Genomic DNA, 20,398 nt, shown 5'->3' on the forward strand with positions numbered 1-20,398 from the left:
ACTATACAAAACTATATAAAACTATGTAAAACTCTATTGGACTATATAAAACTATATAGAACTATATAAAACTATATAAAACTACATAAAACTAACAAAACTATATAGAACTATATAAGACTCTATAAAACTATATAAAACTATATAAAACTCTATAAAACTATATAAAACTATATAAAACTAACAAAACGATATAAAACTATATAAAACTATATAAAACTAACAAAACTATATAAAACTATATAGGACTATATAAAACTTTATAAAACTACATAAAACTATCAAAACTATATAAAACTATATAAAACTCTATAAAACTATATAAAACTATATAAAACTAACAAAACTATATAAAACTATATAAGACTATATAAAACTCTATAAAACTCTATAAAACTATATAAAACTATATAAAACTAACAAAACTATGTAAAACTATATAAAACTCTATAACACTATATAAAACTAATGAAACTATATAAACCTATATAAACCTATACAAAACTGTATAAAACTATATAAAACTGTATAAAACTATATAAAACTAACAAAACTATATAAAACTCTATAAAACTATATAAAACTATATAAAACTATATAGTACTATATAAAACTATATAAAACTAACAAAACTATATAAAACTATATGAAACTATGTAAAACCATGTAAAACTATATAAAACTATATAAAGCTATATAAAACTATATAAAACTGTATAAAACTAACAAAACTATATAAAACTATGTAAAACTAACAAAACTATATAAAACTATATGAAACTATATAAAACCATGTAAAACTATATAAAACTATATAAAACTATATAAAACTATATAAAACTGTATAAAACTAACAAAACTATATAAAACTATATAAAACTATATAAAACTATATAAAACTAACAAAACTATATAAAACTATATAAAACTGTATAAAACTATGTAAAAGTAATAAAACTACATAAAACTAACAAAACTATATAAAACTATATAAAACTCTATAAAACTATATAAAACTACCAAAACTATATAAAACTATATAAAACTATATAGTACTACATAAAACTATATAAAACTAACAAAACTATATAAAACTATATAAAACTATATAAAACTAACAAAACTATATAAAACTCTATAAAACTATATAAAACTATATAAAACTATATAGTACTATATAAAACTATATAAAACTAACAAAACTATATAAAACTATATAAAACTAACAAAACTATATCTGACTATATAAAACTATATAAAACTATATAAAACTCTATAGAACTATATAAAACTATATAAAACTCTATAAATCTCTATAAAACTATATAAAACTAATAAAACTATATAAAACTAACAAAACTATATAAAACTATATAGAACTCTATAAAACTATATAAAACTATATAAAACTCTATAAAACTCTATAAAACTATATAAAACTATATAAAATTAACAAAACTGTATAAAACTATATAAAACTATATAAAACTATATAAAACTATATAAAACTAACAAAACTATATAAAACTATATAGTACTATATAAAACTATATAAAACTGTATAAAACTGACACAACTATATAAAACTATTTAGTACTATATAAAACTATATAAAACTCTATAAAACTATATAAAACTATATAAATCTATATAAAACTAACAAAACTATATAAAACTATATAAAACTGTATAATACTATATAAAAGTAATAAAACTATATAAAACTATATAAAACTCTATAAAACTATATAAAACTAACAAAACTATATAAAACTAACAAAACTATATAAAACTATATAAAACTGTATAAAACTATTTAAAAGTAATAAAACTATATAAAACTATATAAAACTATATAAAACCAACAAAACTATATAAAACTATATAAAACTATATAGTACTATATAAAACTATATAGAACTATATAAAACTAACGAAACTATATAAAACTATATAAAACTATATAAAACTCTATAAAACTATATAAAACTATATAAAACTAACAAAACTATATAAAATTATATAAAATTATATAAAACTATATAAAACTACCAAAACTATATAAAACTATATAAAACTGTATAAAACTATATAAAAGTAATAAAACTATATAAAACTATATAAAACTCTATAAAACTATATAAAACTAACAAAACTATATAAAACTATATAAAACTATATAAAACTATATAAAACTATATAAAACTATATAGTACTATATAAAACTATATAAAACTATATAAAACTCTATAACACTATATAAAACTAATGAAACTATATAAACCTATATAAACCTATATAAAACTGTATAAAACTATATAAAACTATATAAAACTAACAAAACTATATAAAACTATATAGTACTATATAAAACTATATAAAACTGTATAAAACTGACACAACTATATAAAACTATATAGTACTATATAAAACTATATAAAACTCTATAAAACTATATAATACTATATAAATCTATATAAAACTAACAAAACTATATAAAACTATATAAAACTGTATAAAATTATATAAAAGTAATAAAACTATATAAAACTATATAAAACTCTATAAAACTATATAAAACTAACAAAACTATATAAAACTAACAAAACTATATAAAACTATATAAAACTGTATAAAACTATTTAAAAGTAATAAAACTATATAAAACTATATAAAACTATATAAAACCAACAAAACTATATAAAACTATATAAAACTATATAGTACTATATAAAACTATATAAAACTATATAGTACTATATAAAACTATATAAAACTATATAGTACTATATAAAACTATATAAAACTATATAGTACTATATAAAACTATATAAAACTAACAAATCTATGTAAAACTATATAAAACTCTATAAAACTATATAAAACTATATAGAACTATATAAAACTAACGAAACTATATAAAACTATATAAAACTATATAAAACTCTATAAAACTATATAAAACTATATAAGACTAACAAAACTATATAAAATTATATAAAATTATATAAAACTATATAAAACTACCAAAACTATATAAAAGTATATAAAACTGTATAAAACTATATAAAAGTAATAAAACTATATAAAACTATATAAAACTCTATAAAACTATATAAAACTAACAATACTATATAAAACTATATAAAACTATATAAAACTATATAAAACTGTATAAAACTATATAAAAGTAATAAAACTATATAAAACTATATAAAACTCTATAAAACTATATAAAACTAACAAAACTATATAAAACTATATAAAACTATATAAAACTATATAGTACTATATAAAACTATATGAAACTATATAAAACTCTATAACACTATATAAAACTAATGAAACTATATAAACCTATATAAACCTATATAAAACTGTATAAAACTATATAAAACTATATAAAACTATATAAAACTGTATAAAACTAACAAAACTATATAAAACTATATAAAACTATATAGTACTATATAAAACTATATAGAACTTACATAACTATAAAAAACTATGTAAAACTCTATAAAACTATATAAAACTATATAAAACTAACCAAACTATATAAAACTATATAAAACTATATATAACTCTATAAAACTATATAAAACTCTATAGAACTATATAAAACATACAAAACTATATAAAACTGCATAAAACTATATAAAACTCTATAAAACTATATAAAACTCTATAAAACTTTATAAAACTATATAAAGCTATATAAAACTAACACAACTATATAAAACTATGTAAAACTATATAAAACTATATAAAACTATATAAAACTAATACAACTATATAAAACTATATAGTACTATATAAAACTATATAAAACTACATAAAACTAACAAAACTATATAAAACTATATAAAACTCTATAAAACTATATAAAACTATATAAAACTCTATAAAACTATATAAAACTATATAAAACTAACAAAACGATATAAAACTATATAAAACTATATAAAACTAACAAAACTATATAAAACTATATAGTACTATATAAAACTTTATAAAACTACATAAAACTAACAAAGCTATATACAACTATATAAAACTCTATAAAACTATATAAAACTATATAAAACTATATAAAACTATATAAAACTATATAAAACTATATAAAACTATATAGTACTATATAAAACTATATAAAACTAACAAAACTATATAAAACTATATGAAACTATGTAAAACCATGTAAAACTATATAAAACTATATAAAGCTATATAAAACTATATAAAACTGTATAAAACTAACAAAACTATATAAAACTATGTAAAACTAACAAAACTATATAAAACTATATGAAACTATATAAAACCATGTAAAACTATATAAAACTATATAAAACTATATAAAACTATATAAAACTGTATAAAACTAACAAAACTATATAAAACTATATAAAACTATATAAAACTATATAAAACTAACAAAACTATATAAAACTATATAAAACTGTATAAAACTATGTAAAAGTAATAAAACTACATAAAACTAACAAAACTATATAAAACTATATAAAACTCTATAAAACTATATAAAACTACCAAAACTATATAAAACTATATAAAACTATATAGTACTACATAAAACTATATAAAACTAACAAAACTATATAAAACTATATAAAACTATATAAAACTAACAAAACTATATAAAACTCTATAAAACTATATAAAACTATATAAAACTATATAGTACTATATAAAACTATATAAAACTAACAAAACTATATAAAACTATATAAAACTAACAAAACTATATCTGACTATATAAAACTATATAAAACTATATAAAACTCTATAGAACTATATAAAACTATATAAAACTCTATAAATCTCTATAAAACTATATAAAACTAATAAAACTATATAAAACTAACAAAACTATATAAAACTATATAGAACTCTATAAAACTATATAAAACTATATAAAACTCTATAAAACTCTATAAAACTATATAAAACTATATAAAATTAACAAAACTGTATAAAACTATATAAAACTATATAAAACTATATAAAACTATATAAAACTAACAAAACTATATAAAACTATATAGTACTATATAAAACTATATAAAACTGTATAAAACTGACACAACTATATAAAACTATTTAGTACTATATAAAACTATATAAAACTCTATAAAACTATATAAAACTATATAAAACTATATAAATCTATATAAAACTAACAAAACTATATAAAACTATATAAAACTGTATAATACTATATAAAAGTAATAAAACTATATAAAACTATATAAAACTCTATAAAACTATATAAAACTAACAAAACTATATAAAACTAACAAAACTATATAAAACTATATAAAACTGTATAAAACTATTTAAAAGTAATAAAACTATATAAAACTATATAAAACTATATAAAACCAACAAAACTATATAAAACTATATAAAACTATATAGTACTATATAAAACTATATAGAACTATATAAAACTAACGAAACTATATAAAACTATATAAAACTATATAAAACTCTATAAAACTATATAAAACTATATAAAACTAACAAAACTATATAAAATTATATAAAATTATATAAAACTATATAAAACTACCAAAACTATATAAAACTATATAAAACTGTATAAAACTATATAAAAGTAATAAAACTATATAAAACTATATAAAACTCTATAAAACTATATAAAACTAACAATACTATATAAAACTATATAAAACTATATAAAACTATATAAAACTGTATAAAACTATATAAAAGTAATAAAACTATATAAAAACTATATAAAACTCTATAAAACTATATAAAACTAACAAAACTATATAAAACTATATAAAACTATATAAAACTATATAAAACTATATAGTACTATATAAAACTATATAAAACTATATAAAACTCTATAACACTATATAAAACTAATGAAACTATATAAACCTATATAAACCTATATAAAACTGTATAAAACTATATAAAACTATATAAAACTAACAAAACTATATAAAACTATATAGTACTATATAAAACTATATAAAACTGTATAAAACTGACACAACTATATAAAACTATATAGTACTATATAAAACTATATAAAACTCTATAAAACTATATAATACTATATAAATCTATATAAAACTAACAAAACTATATAAAACTATATAAAACTGTATAAAATTATATAAAAGTAATAAAACTATATAAAACTATATAAAACTCTGTAAAACTATATAAAACTAACAAAACTATATAAAACTAACAAAACTATATAAAACTATATAAAACTGTATAAAACTATTTAAAAGTAATAAAACTATATAAAACTATATAAAACTATATAAAACCAACAAAACTATATAAAACTATATAAAACTATATAGTACTATATAAAACTATATAAAACTATATAGTACTATATAAAACTATATAAAACTATATAGTACTATATAAAACTATATAAAACTATATAGTACTATATAAAACTATATAAAACTAACAAATCTATATAAAACTATATAAAACTCTATAAAACTATATAAAACTATATAGAACTATATAAAACTAACGAAACTATATAAAACTATATAAAACTATATAAAACTCTATAAAACTATATAAAACTATATAAGACTAACAAAACTATATAAAATTATATAAAATTATATAAAACTATATAAAACTACCAAAAACTATATAAAACTATATAAAACTGTATAAAACTATATAAAAGTAATAAAACTATATAAAACTATATAAAACTCTATAAAACTATATAAAACTAACAATACTATATAAAACTATATAAAACTATATAAAACTATATAAAACTGTATAAAACTATATAAAAGTAATAAAACTATATAAAACTATATAAAACTCTATAAAACTATATAAAACTAACAAAACTATATAAAACTATATAAAACTATATAAAACTATATAGTACTATATAAAACTATATGAAACTATATAAAACTCTATAACACTATATAAAACTAATGAAACTATATAAACCTATATAAACCTATATAAAACTGTATAAAACTATATAAAACTATATAAAACTATATAAAACTGTATAAAACTAACAAAACTATATAAAACTATATAAAACTATATAGTACTATATAAAACTATATAGAACTTACATAACTATAAAAAACTATGTAAAACTCTATAAAACTATATAAAACTATATAAAACTAACCAAACTATATAAAACTATATAAAACTATATATAACTCTATAAAACTATATAAAACTCTATAGAACTATATAAAACATACAAAACTATATAAAACTGCATAAAACTATATAAAACTCTATAAAACTATATAAAACTCTATAAAACTTTATAAAACTATATAAAGCTATATAAAACTAACACAACTATATAAAACTATGTAAAACTATATAAAACTATATAAAACTATATAAAACTAATACAACTATATAAAACTATATAGTACTATATAAAACTATATAAAACTACATAAAACTAACAAAACTATATAAAACTATATAAAACTCTATAAAACTATATAAAACTATATAAAACTCTATAAAACTATATAAAACTATATAAAACTAACAAAACGATATAAAACTATATAAAACTATATAAAACTAACAAAACTATATAAAACTATATAGTACTATATAAAACTTTATAAAACTACATAAAACTAACAAAGCTATATACAACTATATAAAACTCTATAAAACTATATAAAACTATATAAAACTATATAAAACTATATAAAACTATATAAAACTATATAAAACTAACAAAACTATATAAAACTATATAAAACTGTATAAAACTATGTAAAAGTAATAAAACTACATAAAACTAACAAAACTATATAAAACTATATAAAACTCTATAAAACTATATAAGACTACCAAAACTATATAAAACTATATAAAACTATATAGTACTACATAAAACTATATAAAGCTAACAAAACTATATAAAACTATATAGAACTATATAAAACTAACGAAACTATATAAAACTATATAAAACTATATAAAACTCTATAAAACTATATAAAACTATATAAAACTAACAAAACTATATAAAATTATATAAAATTATATAAAACTATATAAAACTACCAAAACTATATAAAACTATATAAAACTGTATAAAACTATATAAAAGTAATAAAACTATATAAAACTATATAAAACTCTATAAAACTATATAAAACTAACAATACTATATAAAACTATATAAAACTATATAAAACTATATAAAACTGTATAAAACTATATAAAAGTAATAAAACTATATAAAACTATATAAAACTCTATAAAACTATATAAAACTAACAAAACTATATAAAACTATATAAAACTATATAAAACTATATAAAACTATATAGTACTATATAAAACTATATAAAACTATATAAAACTCTATAACACTATATAAAACTAATGAAACTATATAAACCTATATAAACCTATATAAAACTGTATAAAACTATATAAAACTATATAAAACTAACAAAACTATATAAAACTATATAGTACTATATAAAACTATATAAAACTGTATAAAACTGACACAACTATATAAAACTATGTAGTACTATATAAAACTATATAAAACTCTATAAAACTATATAATACTATATAAATCTATATAAAACTAACAAAACTATATAAAACTATATAAAACTGTATAAAATTATATAAAAGTAATAAAACTATATAAAACTATATAAAACTCTATAAAACTATATAAAACTAACAAAACTATATAAAACTAACAAAACTATATAAAACTATATAAAACTGTATAAAACTATTTAAAAGTAATAAAACTATATAAAACTATATAAAACTATATAAAACCAACAAAACTATATAAAACTATATAAAACTATATAGTACTATATAAAACTATATAAAACTATATAGTACTATATAAAACTATATAAAACTATATAGTACTATATAAAACTATATAAAACTATATAGTACTATATAAAACTATATAAAACTAACAAAACTATATAAAACTATATAAAACTCTATAAAACTATATAAAACTATATAGAACTATATAAAACTAACGAAACTATATAAAACTATATAAAACTATATAAAACTCTATAAAACTATATAAAACTATATAAGACTAACAAAACTATATAAAATTATATAAAATTATATAAAACTATATAAAACTACCAAAACTATATAAAACTATATAAAACTGTATAAAACTATATAAAAGTAATAAAACTATATAAAACTATATAAAACTCTATAAAACTATATAAAACTAACAATACTATATAAAACTATATAAAACTATATAAAACTATATAAAACTGTATAAAACTATATAAAAGTAATAAAACTATATAAAACTATATAAAACTCTATAAAACTATATAAAACTAACAAAACTATATAAAACTATATAAAACTATATAAAACTATATAGTACTATATAAAACTATATGAAACTATATAAAACTCTATAACACTATATAAAACTAATGAAACTATATAAACCTATATAAACCTATATAAAACTGTATAAAACTATATAAAACTATATAAAACTATATAAAACTGTATAAAACTAACAAAACTATATAAAACTATATAAAACTATATAGTACTATATAAAACTATATAGAACTTACATAACTATAAAAAACTATGTAAAACTCTATAAAACTATATAAAACTATATAAAACTAACCAAACTATATAAAACTATATAAAACTATATATAACTCTATAAAACTATATAAAACTCTATAGAACTATATAAAACATACAAAACTATATAAAACTGCATAAAACTATATAAAACTCTATAAAACTATATAAAACTCTATAAAACTTTATAAAACTATATAAAGCTATATAAAACTAACACAACTATATAAAACTATGTAAAACTATATAAAACTATATAAAACTATATAAAACTAATACAACTATATAAAACTATATAGTACTATATAAAACTATATAAAACTATATAAAACTATATAGTACTATATAAAACTATATAAAACTATATAAAACTCTATAACACTATATAAAACTAATGAAACTATATAAACCTATATAAACCTATATAAAACTGTATAAAACTATATAAAACTATATAAAACTAACAAAACTATATAAAACTATATAGTACTATATAAAACTATATAAAACTGTATAAAACTGACACAACTATATAAAACTATGTAGTACTATATAAAACTATATAAAACTCTATAAAACTATATAATACTATATAAATCTATATAAAACTAACAAAACTATATAAAACTATATAAAACTGTATAAAATTATATAAAAGTAATAAAACTATATAAAACTATATAAAACTCTATAAAACTATATAAAACTAACAAAACTATATAAAACTAACAAAACTATATAAAACTATATAAAACTGTATAAAACTATTTAAAAGTAATAAAACTATATAAAACTATATAAAACTATATAAAACCAACAAAACTATATAAAACTATATAAAACTATATAGTACTATATAAAACTATATAAAACTATATAGTACTATATAAAACTATATAAAACTATATAGTACTATATAAAACTATATAAAACTATATAGTACTATATAAAACTATATAAAACTAACAAAACTATATAAAACTATATAAAACTCTATAAAACTATATAAAACTATATAGAACTATATAAAACTAACGAAACTATATAAAACTATATAAAACTATATAAAACTCTATAAAACTATATAAAACTATATAAGACTAACAAAACTATATAAAATTATATAAAATTATATAAAACTATATAAAACTACCAAAACTATATAAAACTATATAAAACTGTATAAAACTATATAAAAGTAATAAAACTATATAAAACTATATAAAACTCTATAAAACTATATAAAACTAACAATACTATATAAAACTATATAAAACTATATAAAACTATATAAAACTGTATAAAACTATATAAAAGTAATAAAACTATATAAAACTATATAAAACTCTATAAAACTATATAAAACTAACAAAACTATATAAAACTATATAAAACTATATAAAACTATATAGTACTATATAAAACTATATGAAACTATATAAAACTCTATAACACTATATAAAACTAATGAAACTATATAAACCTATATAAACCTATATAAAACTGTATAAAACTATATAAAACTATATAAAACTATATAAAACTGTATAAAACTAACAAAACTATATAAAACTATATAAAACTATATAGTACTATATAAAACTATATAGAACTTACATAACTATAAAAAACTATGTAAAACTCTATAAAACTATATAAAACTATATAAAACTAACCAAACTATATAAAACTATATAAAACTATATATAACTCTATAAAACTATATAAAACTCTATAGAACTATATAAAACATACAAAACTATATAAAACTGCATAAAACTATATAAAACTCTATAAAACTATATAAAACTCTATAAAACTTTATAAAACTATATAAAGCTATATAAAACTAACACAACTATATAAAACTATGTAAAACTATATAAAACTATATAAAACTATATAAAACTAATACAACTATATAAAACTATATAGTACTATATAAAACTATATAAAACTACATAAAACTAACAAAACTATATAAAACTATATAAAACTCTATAAAACTATATAAAACTATATAAAACTCTATAAAACTATATAAAACTATATAAAACTAACAAAACGATATAAAACTATATAAAACTATATAAAACTAACAAAACTATATAAAACTATATAGTACTATATAAAACTTTATAAAACTACATAAAACTAACAAAGCTATATACAACTATATAAAACTCTATAAAACTATATAAAACTATATAAAACTATATAAAACTATATAAAACTATATAAAACTATATAAAACTAACAAAACTATATAAAACTATATAAAACTGTATAAAACTATGTAAAAGTAATAAAACTACATAAAACTAACAAAACTATATAAAACTATATAAAACTCTATAAAACTATATAAGACTACCAAAACTATATAAAACTATATAAAACTATATAGTACTACATAAAACTATATAAAGCTAACAAAACTATATAAAACTATATAGAACTATATAAAACTAACGAAACTATATAAAACTATATAAAACTATATATAACTCTATAAAACTATATAAAACTCTATAAAACTATATAATACTATATAAAAATATATAAAACTAACAAAACTATATAAAACTATATAAAACTCTATAAAACTATATAAAACTATATAGTACTATATAAAACTATATAAAACTCTATAAAACTATATAAAACTGTATAAAACTATATAAAAGTAATAAAACTATATAAAACTATATAAAACTCTATAAAACTATATAAAACTAACAAAACTATATAAAACTAACAAAACTATATAAAACTATATAAAACTGTATAAAACTATTTAAAAGTAATAAAACTATATAAAAGTATATAAAACTATATAAAACCAACAAAACTATATAAAACTATATAAAACTATATAGTACTATATAAAACTATATAAAACTATATAGTACTATATAAAACTATATAAAACTAACAAAACTATATAAAACTATATAAAACTCTACAAAACTATATAAAACTATATAGAACTATATAAAACTATCGAAACTATATAAATCTATATAAAACTATATAAAACTCTATAAAACTATATAAAACTAACAAAACTATATAAAACTATATAAAACTATATAAAACTATATAGTACTATATAAAACTATATAAAACTATATAAAACTAACAAAACTATATAAAACTATATAGTACTATATAAAACTATATAAAACTGTATAAAACTGACAAAACTATATAAAACTTTATAGTACTATATAAAACTATATAAAACTATATAAAACTGTATGAAACTAACGAAACTATATAAAACTATGTAAAACTATATAAAACCATATCAAACTATATGAAACTATATAAAACTAACAAAACTATATAAAACTATATAAAACTATATAAAACTCTATAAAACTATATAAAACTCTATAAAACTATATAATACTATATAAAACTATATAAACCTGTATAAAACTATATAAAACTAATAAAACTATATAAAACTATATAAAACTCTATAAAACTATATAAAACTGTATAAAACTATATAAAACTATATAAAACTAACAAAACTATATAAAACTATATAAAACTGTATAAAACTATATAAAAGTAATAAAACTATATAAAACTATATAAAACTATATAAAACTAACAAAACTATATAAAACTATATAAAACTATATAGTACTATATAAAACTATATAAAACTATATAGTACTATATAAAACTATATAAAACTATATAGTACTATATAAAACTATATAAAACTATATAGTACTATATAAAACTATATAAAACTATATAGTACTATATAAAACTATATAAAACTATATAGTACTATATAAAACTATATAAAACTATATAGTACTATATAAAACTATATAAAACTAACAAAACTATATAAAACTATATAAAACTCTATAAAACTATATAAAACTATATAGAACTATATAAAACTGACGAAACTATATAAAACTATATAAAACTATATAAAACTCTATAAAACTATATAAAACTATATAAAACTATATAAAACTAATGAAACTATATAAAACTATATAAAACTATATAAAACTAATGAAACTATATAAAACTATATAAAACTATATAAAACTAATGAAACTATATAAACCTATGTAAAACTCTATAAAACTATATAAAACTATATAGAACTAACAAAACTATATAAAACTACATAAAACTATATATATATATATAGTATAATATAATATATATATATATATATATATATATATATATATATATATATGTATATATAATAAATATTTATATATATATATATAATAAATTTCCCTAAATATACAAATTTAATTAATAACATCAATTAATAAAGAAATTAATTAAAATACATATAATAAATAAATCCCTTCAAATATGTAAATTTAATTAATACCATCAATAAATAAAGAAAATTAATTAAATAGGTATAACAATAAATTTCCCTAAATATACAAATTTAATTAATAACATCAATTAATAAAGAAATTAATTAAAATACATATAATAAATAAATCCCTTCAAATATGTAAATTTAATTAATACCATCAATAAATAAAGAAAATTAATTAAATAGGTATAACAATAAATTTCCCTAAATATACAAATTTAATTAATAACATCAATTAATAAAGAAATTAATTAAAATACATATAATAAATAAATCCCTTCAAATATGTAAATTTAATTAATACCATCAATAAATAAAGAAAATTAATTAAATAGGTATAACAATAAATTTCCCTAAATATACAAATTTAATTAATAACATCAATTAATAAAGAAATTAATTAAAATACATATAATAAATAAATCCCTTCAAATATGTAAATTTAATTAATACCATCAATAAATAAAGAAAATTAATTAAATAGGTATAACAATAAATTTATATAAATAAGCTAAATAACATAAGCTAATAGGTTCATACCCTAAAAATAGAAAATATATTAATTCTTTTATATAATTAGTAATATGCCTGATTAAAAGGATTATTTTGATGTAATATTTAATGTAAAAATTTTACTATTACTAAATATTTTTTATTTCAAAAATTTAAATTAAATTTTATTTAAATTTAAATATTAATAAATTATTGATATTTAAAATTCTTAATAATTAAATATTTTTTAATATATTTAAGTGTATTTGCACATAAAATTTTGAATTTTAAAGAATTTAAAAAAATTAAATAAATATAAAAATTTTTAAATTATATTAATTTTAAATTTTTTATTTATATATTATATTAATTTAAATTTTTTAATTATAATTTATGAAAAACTCAAATTATTTTTTAAATAATTAATAAATCTAAATTTAATTATAAATTAATTTTAATAATAAATCAATTTTTATATTAACTTTAATTTTATCTTATATACCTATTTTAACTTTATATCTTTCAAATTTTTTTTATTTATGATTAATTATAGAAACTTTAAATTTAATTTTTATTTCTATTATATGTTTTTTAAATTTTAATAAAAAAAGAGTTTTATATTTTTTAATTTCTTCAATTTCAGGATTAATAATAATTTTTTCTTTTTTAATAATTATAATAAATAAAGAAATAAATATTTATTATATAATATTTATATTTTCTATTTGAATAAAAATAGGTATTATACCAATACATTTTTGAACAAATATTATTATAAAAAATATAAATTATTTTCTTATTTTTTATTTTACAACATTTATAAAATTTATCCCAATATTAATTATTTATTATTTTTGTAATTTAAATTTTTTTTTTTTCATAACTCTATACATAACATTATTAATATCACCAATTTTTATAATATCACAAATTTCATTAAAATTAATATTTTCATATTCATCAATATTTCATTCATCATTAATAATTTTCTTAATTAATTTTAATAATGAAATTTGAATACATTATTTTTTTATATATTTATCAATTTCTTATTTACTTTTTATATTTTTGAATCATTTCAATTTTATTAATTCTACAAATTTTAAATCATTTTTATATTTCAATAAATCAAATAAATTTAAATTAACAATTTTAATTCTTTTATATTGTCAATTACCCCCAATAACTTCGTTTATTATAAAAATTGACATAATACAAAGTCTAATAAAAACAGGTATATTTAGAATAACTATCTTATTTATTATAATAATATCTGTATTTTCAACATTTAATTACTTAAATTTTTTTAATTTAAACTTTTCTGACACTCAAATAAAATATACTTATATATTTAATTTTAAAAAATTAAAATTTAAATTTATTTATAATAAAATATTTTATTTATTTATTTTTTTCTCACTAATATATTTTTTTTACTAAAATTTTAATTATTTACATAATATATTTAAATTTGCAATTTAATATTTTTATTTAAATTATAAAATTTTATTAATTTATAATATCAGAATTATCTATTCATAAATAAATTTACAATTTATCCCTTAATTTCAGGCATGATATTTTTCAAAAAGATTGTAAGTTAATTAATAAACTTTAATCCTTCAAAGATTAATATATATATATATAATTTTATCAATCTTAAAAATTTAAATTTTTATATTTAACATATCAAAATGATTTTATTCAACAAACCATAAATACATTGGAATATTATACTTTATTTTTGCAATATGATCAGGTATACTTGGATCATCAATAAGAATAATTATTCGAATAGAACTAAGTACACCAGGATCATGAATTAATAATGATCAACTTTATAATACTATTGTTACAGCTCATGCATTTTTAATAATTTTTTTTATAGTTATACCATTTATAGTTGGAGGATTTGGAAATTGGTTAATTCCTTTAATATTAGGAACACCAGATATAGCATTTCCACGTATAAATAATTTAAGTTTTTGATTATTAATCCCATCAATTTTATTACTAATTATTAGAAGAATTTCTGGATCCGGAATAGGAACAGGTTGAACAGTTTATCCACCATTATCATTAAGTACATTTCACTCATCAATATCAGTTGATTATGGAATTATTTCACTTCACATTGCAGGAATATCATCAATTCTAGGAGCAATAAATTTTATTACAACAATTTATTATTCAAAAAATATTTCATTAAATTATAATCAAATTTCATTATTTCCTTGATCAATTATTATTACAGCAATTTTATTACTTTTATCTTTACCTGTATTAGCTGGAGCTATCACAATATTATTAACTGATCGAAATTTAAATACATCATTTTTTGAACCATCAGGAGGAGGAGATCCAATTCTTTACCAACATTTATTTTGATTTTTTGGACACCCTGAAGTTTATATTTTAATTTTACCTGGATTTGGATTAATTTCACAAATTATTATAAATGAAAGAGGAAAAAAAGAAACATTTGGAAATTTAAGAATAATTTATGCTATACTAGGTATTGGATTTTTAGGATTTATCGTATGAGCACATCATATATTTACTGTAGGATTAGATGTTGATACTCGAGCATATTTTACTGCCGCAACTATAGTAATTGCCGTACCAACAGGAATTAAAGTATTCAGATGATTATCAACATTCTATAGAACTAAAATTTTCTTAAACCCATCAATTTTATGATCTTTAGGATTTATCTCATTATTTACAATTGGTGGATTATCAGGAATTATATTATCTAATTCATCAATTGATATTATTCTTCATGACACATACTATGTTATTGGTCACTTTCATTACGTTCTATCAATAGGAGCTGTCTTTGCAATTTTTTCAAGAATTATTCATTGATATCCAAATTTTACTATATTAACATTAAATAAAAAATTATTAAATATTCATTTTTTTATAATATTTATTGGAGTAAATTTAACATTTTTCCCTCAACATTTTCTAGGATTAATAAGAATACCACGACGATACTCTGATTACCCAGATGCATATTATTGTTGAAATTTAATTTCTTCAATTGGATCATTAATTTCATTTAATAGATTAATTTTTTTCATTTTTATTATACTTGAAAGTTTAATTAAACAACGATTAATTCTATTAAAATATGTCTTTTCATCATTAGAATGAATTAATTTATCCCCTTCAGAACATTGTTTTAATGAATTACCTATAATTCTTTTAAAAAATTAATTTAATATGGCAGATTTAAGTGCAATGGTTTTAAACACCATAAATAAAATGTAAATTTTTATTAAAAATTGCTCATTGAAATATATATTCATTCCCAGACCCAAATTCACCATTAATAGATAATCTAATTTATTTTTATAATTTTACAATAATTATTTTAATAATAATTACTATATCTATTATTTATATAAATTTTATAATTATAGAAAATAAATTCATTAATTTAAAATTTATTAAAAATCATAACTTAGAAATAATTTGAACTATCATTCCAATAATTATACTATTAATTATTTCTATCCCATCATTAAAAATACTTTACTTTATTGATGAATTATGAAATCCAACTTTTTTTTCAATTAAATCAATTGGACATCAATGATACTGATCTTACGAATATCCAGAATTTAATAATAATTCAATTGATTCATATATAATTAATCTATTAGAATTAAACTCATTTCGGTTACTAGATGTAGATAATCGATTAATCATTCCATTTAATACTCCAATTCGTATATTAACAACATCAATAGATGTTATTCATTCATGAACAGTTCCTTCAATAGGAATTAAAATAGATGCAACTCCAGGACGAATTAATCAAATATCATTAATTTCATTACGACCAGGATTATATTTTGGACAATGTTCAGAAATTTGTGGAGCTTACCATTCATTTATACCAATTACCATTGAAAGAACAAATTTAAAAAACTTTACTAATTGAATTAATAAATTAAACTTATAAATTAAAAAGAATTAGTTAAATTAAATAACATTAAATTGTCAATTTAAAATTATTTTATAAAAATATTTTTTTATCCATTAAGTATCTTAAAAATAAAGAATTAACCTTTTAAGTTAAATATAATAAAAAAATATTCTTAATGATAATTAAAAATTCTTTTATTCCTCAAATAAGACCTATAAAATGAACTTTAATTTTAATTTTTATTATTATTTTATTTACAATCATCACAATATTAATTCATTTCATAATAAATAATTTTATTTACAAAAGTAAAATAACTCAAAAAAAAATAAACTTCAAAAAAAAATGATAATAATTATTCAAAAATATTATGATAACAAATATATTCTCAATCTTTGATCCTTCAACATCTAATAATTATTCTCTAAATTGAATCATTATAATTTGACCTATTTTAATTTTTAATTGATCTTATTGATTTATCCCCTCACGATTTAATTTTAAATGAATTATATTAATAAACTTTATCTTAAATGAATTTAAAATTTTAACAAAAAAAATTAACCATTATAATTTAATTATATTTTTAAGATTATTCTATTTAATTATAAATATAAATTTAATTAGTTTAATACCTTACGTATTTACACCAACAAGACATATAAGAATTAATTTAAGTTTATCTTTAAGATTATGAATTAGATTTATAATATTTGGTTGAATTAAAAATACAAAACATATATTAATTCATCTTGTACCTATAAATACACCTTCTATATTAATAAGATTTATAGTAATAATTGAATCAATCAGAAACTTTATTCGACCATGAACTTTAGCAATTCGACTATCAGCAAATATATTAGCTGGTCACTTACTTCTATCTTTATTAGGTTCCTCAATAACAAATTTATCAATTAAATTCATTCCAATAATAATTATTATTCAAAATTTATTAATAATTTTAGAAATTTCTGTAGCATTCATTCAATCATATGTATTTACAATTTTATCATTACTTTATTTTAATGAAACAAACTAATTAAATTTATGAAAATTAATACAATTATAAATTCAAAAAATAATCCATTTCATATAACAACAAATAGACCTTGACCATTAATTTTATCATTTAATCTAATAAATTTATTATTTAATAATATCATTAGATTTAACTTAAATTTTTCTCTTCTTAATTTATTAAATTTATTTACATTAATATTAACATCATACCAATGATGACGAGATCTAATTCGAGAAAGAACATTTCAAGGATTTCATACCTTAAATATTATAAATATAATTAAATTTAGAATAATTCTATTTATTATTTCTGAATTATTTTTCTTTATTTCATTTTTTTGAACTTTTTTACATTCATCAATTTCACCTTCAATAGAAATTGGAAATTTATGACCTCCAAAAATAATTAATATATTTAATCCATATGACATTCCATTACTAAACTCAATTATTTTAATTTATTCAGGAATAACAATCACATGAAGACATAATTTAATTAAAAATAACTATAAAAAATCATTAAAATTATTAAATATAACAATCTATTTAGGAATATATTTTTCAATACTTCAATATATTGAATATCTAGAATCTAATTTTACATTTAATGATAGAATTTTTGGGTCAATCTTTTTCATAGCTACAGGATTTCATGGAATTCATGTAATTATTGGAACTATATTCTTAATTATTTGCTCTTTACGATTAAAAAAAAATCATTTTTCAATAATTCATCATTTAAATTTTGATTTAGCATCATGATATTGACATTTTGTTGATATAATTTGATTAATTTTATACATTTTAATTTATTGATGAATATATTAAATTATATAAATAGTATAACAAAACTACATTTAATTTCCAATTAAAAAATTTAA

At 15.3% G+C, this 20,398-nt stretch overlaps 3 pseudogenes; all 3 read left to right on the plus strand.

Annotated features, from left to right (window-relative positions):
• Positions 1–16,255: 16,255 nt before the first annotated feature.
• On the plus strand, positions 16,256–20,355 carry LOC143175592 (cytochrome c oxidase subunit 1 pseudogene; annotated as a pseudogene).
• Positions 17,868–20,355, plus strand: LOC143175595 (cytochrome c oxidase subunit 2-like; annotated as a pseudogene).
• LOC143175601 (ATP synthase subunit a-like) lies at positions 18,865–20,355 on the plus strand (annotated as a pseudogene).
• Positions 20,356–20,398: the final 43 nt, after the last annotated feature.

Source organism: Nomia melanderi, unplaced genomic scaffold, assembly GCF_051020985.1.
Source record: "Nomia melanderi isolate GNS246 unplaced genomic scaffold, iyNomMela1 scaffold0137, whole genome shotgun sequence".
Lineage (NCBI taxonomy): Eukaryota > Metazoa > Arthropoda > Insecta > Hymenoptera > Halictidae > Nomia > Nomia melanderi.